This window comes from Ochotona princeps, chromosome 14 (assembly GCF_030435755.1).
Source record: "Ochotona princeps isolate mOchPri1 chromosome 14, mOchPri1.hap1, whole genome shotgun sequence".
Lineage (NCBI taxonomy): Eukaryota > Metazoa > Chordata > Mammalia > Lagomorpha > Ochotonidae > Ochotona > Ochotona princeps.
This window is the reverse complement of record NC_080845.1, coordinates 42,838,221-42,845,056: the sequence shown is the minus strand read 5'-3', so window position 1 is coordinate 42,845,056 and position 6,836 is coordinate 42,838,221.

The window sequence follows — 6,836 nt, the reverse complement described above, 5'->3', positions numbered from 1 at the left end:
CCAGTTAGGGGTGGATGGTTACCTAGTGGTTAAGGAAGCAGTTGGGGGTCCAGTGTTATAATATAGCAAGTTGTTGCTACCTGAATGATGGCATCCCATGTGGGTACCGGTTCAAAGCCCAGAGGCACCACTTTTGATCCAGTTCCCTACTAATACATCTGGAAAAGCAGCAGAAGATGGTGCATGTGGTTGAGCCACTGTAGCAACAGGGGAAAACGTGAAAAAGCTGGCTGCTAGCTTCTTTCTGGCCAATCAGTGGCTGTTGCAGCCATTTAGGGAGTGAACCAGGGAATGGAAGATATTTATCTCTCTCCCCCATTCTCTATATTTCCCCCTTTCTCTATAACTCTACCTTTCAAATGCATAGACAAATCTTGGAAGGAAGGAAGGAAGGAAGGAAGGAAGGAAGGAAGGAAGGAAGGAAGGAAGAAATGAAGGAGGAAGGAAGGAAGGAAGGAAAATCAGGTACTCAAGACCCTCATGGAGGTACCTGGGGTTGTCCCATGGCTCTGGCTCCTGATTCCAACCCCCTGCTAATGTGTACCTTGGAAGGCAATGGTGATTGCTCAACTAGCTGGGTTTCTGAAACTCATAAGGAAGCTCTGTATTGAGTTCTGCACTTACAGCTTCAGCTCTCTAACGTCTGCAAGCATTTGGAAATTAGCAGGCAAGAGTTCTGTGCCTCTCTCTGTCTATCCAATAAACAAATAAATAAATGAAAAAGAAAAAGCCTGGGCCGTGCACAGTGGTCTAGTAGCTAAAGTCCTTGCCTTAAACGCACCAGGATCCCATACGGGTGCCAGTTCTAACCCCAGCAACCCAGCTTCCCATCCAGCTCTCTGCTTGTGGCCTGGGAAAGGAGTCAAGGATGGCCCAAAGCCTTGGGACCCTGCACCCATGTGGGAGACCTGGAAGATGATCTGGGCTCCTGGCTTCGGATCTGTGCAATACCAGCTGTTGTGGTCACCTGGGGAGTGACTCATCAGACAAAAAATATTTCTCTCTCTTGATATATATATATATATATATATATATATATATATATATATATGACTGCATAAAAATAAAACAAATCTTTAAAAAAGAAAAAGGAAAAACCTTTGAGAAAAATATAAGAGAAACTAATGGATTTTACTGTATCTAGGTCTGAGAATGAATTTAGGGTCTGACATTGTGGCATAATAGGTAAAGCCGCCACCTGTGAGGCCACCGTCCCCTATGGGCACCAATTCAGTTCCTGAATATTCCATTTCTAACTCAGCTCCCTTGTAATGTGTTTTGTAATGGAAGATGGCTCAGGTGAACGAGCTTCATTACCCATGTGAGTGACGTGGAAGAAGCTCCTGGCTCCAGACTTCAGCTTGGCCCAACTGTGACCATTGTAGCCAATTGTAGATGAGCCAGCAGATGGAAGATCTCTCTTGCTCTGTTAGTCTCATCCTTCCTGTCTGTAACACTTTCAAATAAGTCTTTTACAAAATAAAAAATATTTAAATATTGATTCTGTAGTACAATAACCTTTAAAACTACCACTTTTCATGTTTTATGATGTTTTGTTTGTTTGAAAGGCAGATAGTATCACAGAAAGACAAAGACCTCCTATTCACTGGATCCCTACCCAAATGCCTTCAATAACTGAAGCTGGGCAGTCCAAAGCTAGGAGCCAGAAATTCCATATGGTTTCCTATGTTAGTGACAGAGGTCCAAGTATCTGAGCCATCCTTTGCTGCCTTCAAGCAGGTGCACTTTCAGGAAGTTGGAGTTGAGACTTGAATAGAATTAGGATATCAACCCAAGCACTCTGAAAAGGGATTCAGGCATTCCCAAAAGCATCTTGGCTGCTATGCTAAACATCCATGTTATGATACAATATTTCAAAATCATCCATAATTACTGAGCACTGTTAAAATCACCTCCTTACCAATTATGCATCTTGGTGATAGTAGGTAGTTTTCATATAACCCATCTCAAATGATACATTGAAAAAAATAAAAATGATTCCTCCTAATTATCTGTTGATTCAAACATTGAGAATTGCAAAATGTTTAAAAATCCAATTCTTGTTTTTGAAAATGTAACTTTTATCATAGCAATATAATGCTTATTCTTCAGTGAATGAGTATGATTGTTAAGTTTTCAATTTTCTTTTTAAAGTAAAAAATCCCACAGCACCTATTGTCTTCTTGAAATAACACTAGGGTAGTCAAAGCAATATGAGCAAGTATTTAGAATTATACTCCTGACAAAGAACTGCTGAAGAAAAACAAGCAAAATAAAGCTTTGTATTCTCAATAATTTTTCAATCAGTTCTAGTTGGAGATATTTTGTACCAAACAAATATCTTTTTTTAACATAAACTTAACAAGTTGTTTACTTTGTTTTAGAATGGCTCTCTTTTGCTTCGTCTCACATGAGGTTTTTACTTTCCTCCAAACCAGCGCTGGAGCCCTCCATCCACAAACTCACTTGTTCATAGCCATACATGAGTATAAGATTACATGTTTCTGAAGATAGGGTTGATGGGCTGCACTGTCACCTCTGTGCTTTTAGACTCATCCACAGTGTACCATTATGTAATCTCCCAAAGAGCACACAAATAAAAATACTACCTCAGGATTTACAGGATTTACAGATTTACTACTATCCAGGATTTACAAAGAGCTTCAGAAACTCAGGGACAGCCAAAAAAAAAAAATCCTGTAACAAAATGGACAAAGGAAATGAACAGATATTTTTCAAAAGAACAGATTCAAATGGCTAACAGACATATGAAAAGATGCTCAGGCTCCCTGGCCATTAGAGAGATACAAATGAAAACCATGTTGAGGTACCACCTAACTCCAGTGAAACTGGCCTACATTCAGAACTCAACAAACAACATCTGCTGGCGTGGATGTGGGGAGAAAGGCACCCTCCTTCTCTGCTGGTGGGAGTTTAGGCTAGTACAACCACTGTGGAAATCAGTATGGCGAGTGCTTGGAGAATTGCAAATAAACATGCCATATGACCCAACTATCCCGCTCCTAGGAATATATCCAATAGAAATGAAATCTGCATATGAGAAGGGGATCTGCAATCCTATGTTTGCAGCAGCACAAACTACAATAGCAAAAACATGGAAATAATCCAGATAGGCATCCAAAGAAGAGTGGTTAAAGAACCTATGGTACATCTACTCCATGGAATATTATTCAGCTATTAAAAAGAATGAAATTACACTATTTACAGCTAGGTGGTCCCAAATAGAGACCATTATGCTCAGTGAAATGAGTCAATCACAAAAGAACAAATACCATATGTTCTCTCTTGTATTAAGAAGCCAGCATGGAAAGTATAACTTTGATAATCTGATCCACACTGGTTTTTGTTTGTTTGCTTGTTTCTTTGGCTATATCCCATGTGTTTTGATGTTTTTTTTTTAATTTCAGTTTTGGTTATTCCAAATAATTTCTTTTCTCTTGTCAAAAGTGCATCACTGGCTCATGAATTACACAATGACATCATTTTTCCCAAGAGACTTTTGTGTTCCCTTTTTGTCACTCATGTGTTGGTTACTCAGTGGCGTGTTTTTTTTTTTTTTCATGGTACTGTAATTTGTTGTTGACGTTGTTGTTGTTGTTGTGGCTGTTCTAACTCATACCAGTTGTTGACTTTGTTTCTTGGCTTCACACTTACGGTAATGTATAGTGATGGAGTACTGGGGTCTATCATATGCAGACGTGGGGGTATAATGGAACATGCATCCCTGCATCTAGATGAAAGATGGATTCCCAATGAAACTGTTGGACATGTGTAGACAATCGGATGCTGGACTGTCTGACATTGTCTGTACCAACAATGTCGGGTACACTTAAATAAGAGACTGATAGAATTATGATTCCTTATGAAGGACTACACTATTGTAACAAAATGGGAAAAATCTGACGGGGGTGGGAGTATGGGGGGCAATCCCAGCCTACACAAAATTGTACCACACAATTGAAAATTCAAAATAAAATACATTATTAAAAAAACAAAACAAAAAAGAATCATTAAGCAGACACACATACGTGCACACACTCACAGAAGGAGAAAGAGAGAAGAAACAGTCTGTCCCATCAGCTAATTTATTGTTTCAAATGCCCACAATGGTCAAGGCTGGGATGCGTTAATGTCAGGAGCTGGAAATGCAGTCCAGGTCTCTTACACATATGGCAAGGATCTAATCACTTGAGCCATCATCACTGCCTCCCAGAGTCTACATTAGTAGGAAGTTCAGTCCAGGCGTGTGAGCATGAAATTGAACCCAGGTACTCTGCTCTGGGATGATAGTGTCCTAACCAGTATCCTCTTAACCATTAGGCTAACTACAAAATTCTTTTTATTTTTAATGTTTCTCTTTGGTAAAACTTCAATTGGAAAATTCTTAAAAATTTTTTTCTGCTATTTTGTTTCTAAAAATCACTTTTTAAGTGAGGTGACGTGGCTCTGCCCATTACTTCTTGAAGGGAAGCTGCTCCCTTTCCAAATCCACCTTTTGAAGATGTGCTAAGCTCTACTCCACATTTTTAGCTTCTTGTAGGTTCTCATCTCAGACAAATCAACTTTATCACAGCCCAATTTTCAGCTACTGTGGATCAATGTAATACATAACAAATTACATATCCTGGCTTATACTTGTGATAAATATCTTCCACTGTTCACTCTGCCTACAACATTTATTTAGGAACCACAATGAGGAGAATGAATTTGCTTCATATGTCTTCTGTTCAGTTCCTTTTGTTAGCCTCTATCTTGGATATACTGTGAAGATTTCAAGCAAGCATGATGGACAATTTTTTTCTATTAGTAGTCTTTTTTTAATTAATTACGTTGCATTATGTGACACAGATTCATAAGCTCTAGGATTCCCCCTTCCCCTCCCCGTGCCCTTACCCCTTGGTGGATTCCTCCACCTAGTTGCAGTATTACAGTTCAAATTAAGTCTAGATTCTTTCGTTGCAAACATATACCAAGCATAGAGTGCAGCATCTTATTGTCCAGATAAATTCAACAGTTTCTTAGGGAGACCTTCTCTGATCTGAAGGCAGAGCTGGCAGAATATTGTCCTGATCAATTAAAAGCCCCAGCACAATGTGCCCGATCTCGTCTGATCTCGGAAGCTAAGCAGGGTCGGGCCTGGTTAGTACTTGGATGGGAGATGGACAAAATGTTAAGGTTTTACATTTCATCATTCTTTGAGGTGAATTCTGAGTAATTTGTTTTCAGTACATTTAAACCTGTTTCATATTTATAGTCATCAAAGATTCACTACAAGATGTTGCCACCAGAATGTCCTAACAAATTTAATTTTTAGTGTTGACATGAGTTTTCCTCTTTTTCTCTATCTTATTAACACTGAGTTGGGCTTTTGGAGACAAAAAAAATGGAGGGTTAAGAAAATCTAACCAAGGTTTGTTGGTTGGCCAAGTCCACCTCAGAGTGCAACCATAGACCCACATACCTGCTGCAAAGTGTAAGCAAGAAACTTCTCTAACATGTTCTGCTTTCCATCCTCTGATGAGGCAGTCAACATGCTCTGCTAGCCTAAAATGAGCTGGGTGTCATGCCCTTTGTATGCATCTGGGCATCTCAACCCTGGTGTAAAGATGCTGATAATGTCTCAGAACTAGCAAAACCAAGTAATAACCTCAGAACATCCTTCCCCACATCAGTGCTCCATCCAACAATCTCCCCTCTCCCAGTACTGATGTAGTTTGACAGCAAGGAGCAGTCCCCTCTCCTTCGGACACCCCCCAAACCCTGCAGTAGACCAGGAGAATAAAAAGAAAAGAGTTGAAACATTTTTCTCACCCACCTTTCTCCATACCTTGACCCTCTCCACCATTATTGGAGAGTCAAATGTGCATGCATCCCTCTCAACCATGTAAACAATAGTAAACATAAAATAAAATTAATAAATAAATAAGTAGAAACAAACAAAAAATTGGGGGAAAAGATTCAAGAGTCAACACAAAAAATGCTACTTAGTTATCAAATCTCTGAAATGAACAAAGGAACAGAGGTGGCCAATGTTCAGCATTAATTCCCAAATAGTCACTGATTGCACTCTATATTGCTAGTGCTCAAGACAAGGAAATGTAAATAGGATTCTACAATAAGATATGTAGGGAGAGCTGGAAATTTTGCTGGAAATATGATGCTCAAAACTTTCTTCTCAAGTGTTGAACTTTCTGATTAAAAAAAAAACAGATTCAATATAGATACGATAAGATAGTGCCATGGTAATGTACACACACCATGAATCTCCATTTGGTTTTTGGTCAACTACTTGGTCTAGAGTGAATCAGGCATGTTGTTCCCTTTACCAAAGAGGATGCTGAACTTGTGTTTCAAGCACAAGAACCTTATCAATAGAATCTACCTAAAGTTTAGACCTCTGGTCAACTTTTCCAAGACATTGGCTGTCAATCTTTTTGCTCCTTAAGTAGGAAGAAACAATCATATGCATCATGCAATGTAAATGAATCAGTCAGCTTATAAACCTGTTTGCAAGTGATTTCTTGTTCTGCTTATAACTCCCTTTTACTAAAAGGCAAGCTAAAGGGGGTAGAACAAAATTAAAGCCATGCCAACCCCCTTAGGAAAAATCACTCATAATTTTCTTAATTATACAAAGAGCAGCTCTGGCAACATATTTTCAGTAGTTTTCCAAGCTAACTCCTTTAGCTCCTCTGCCACTGCCTTCCTTCTCAAACATAGATTTAAGGGTATGCACAATTAATAAAAAGAAAAGCAAAGAGGAATAATGTCTTGAAAACACATCATGACGTAGGTGGTAATGCACTTGCTGCTTG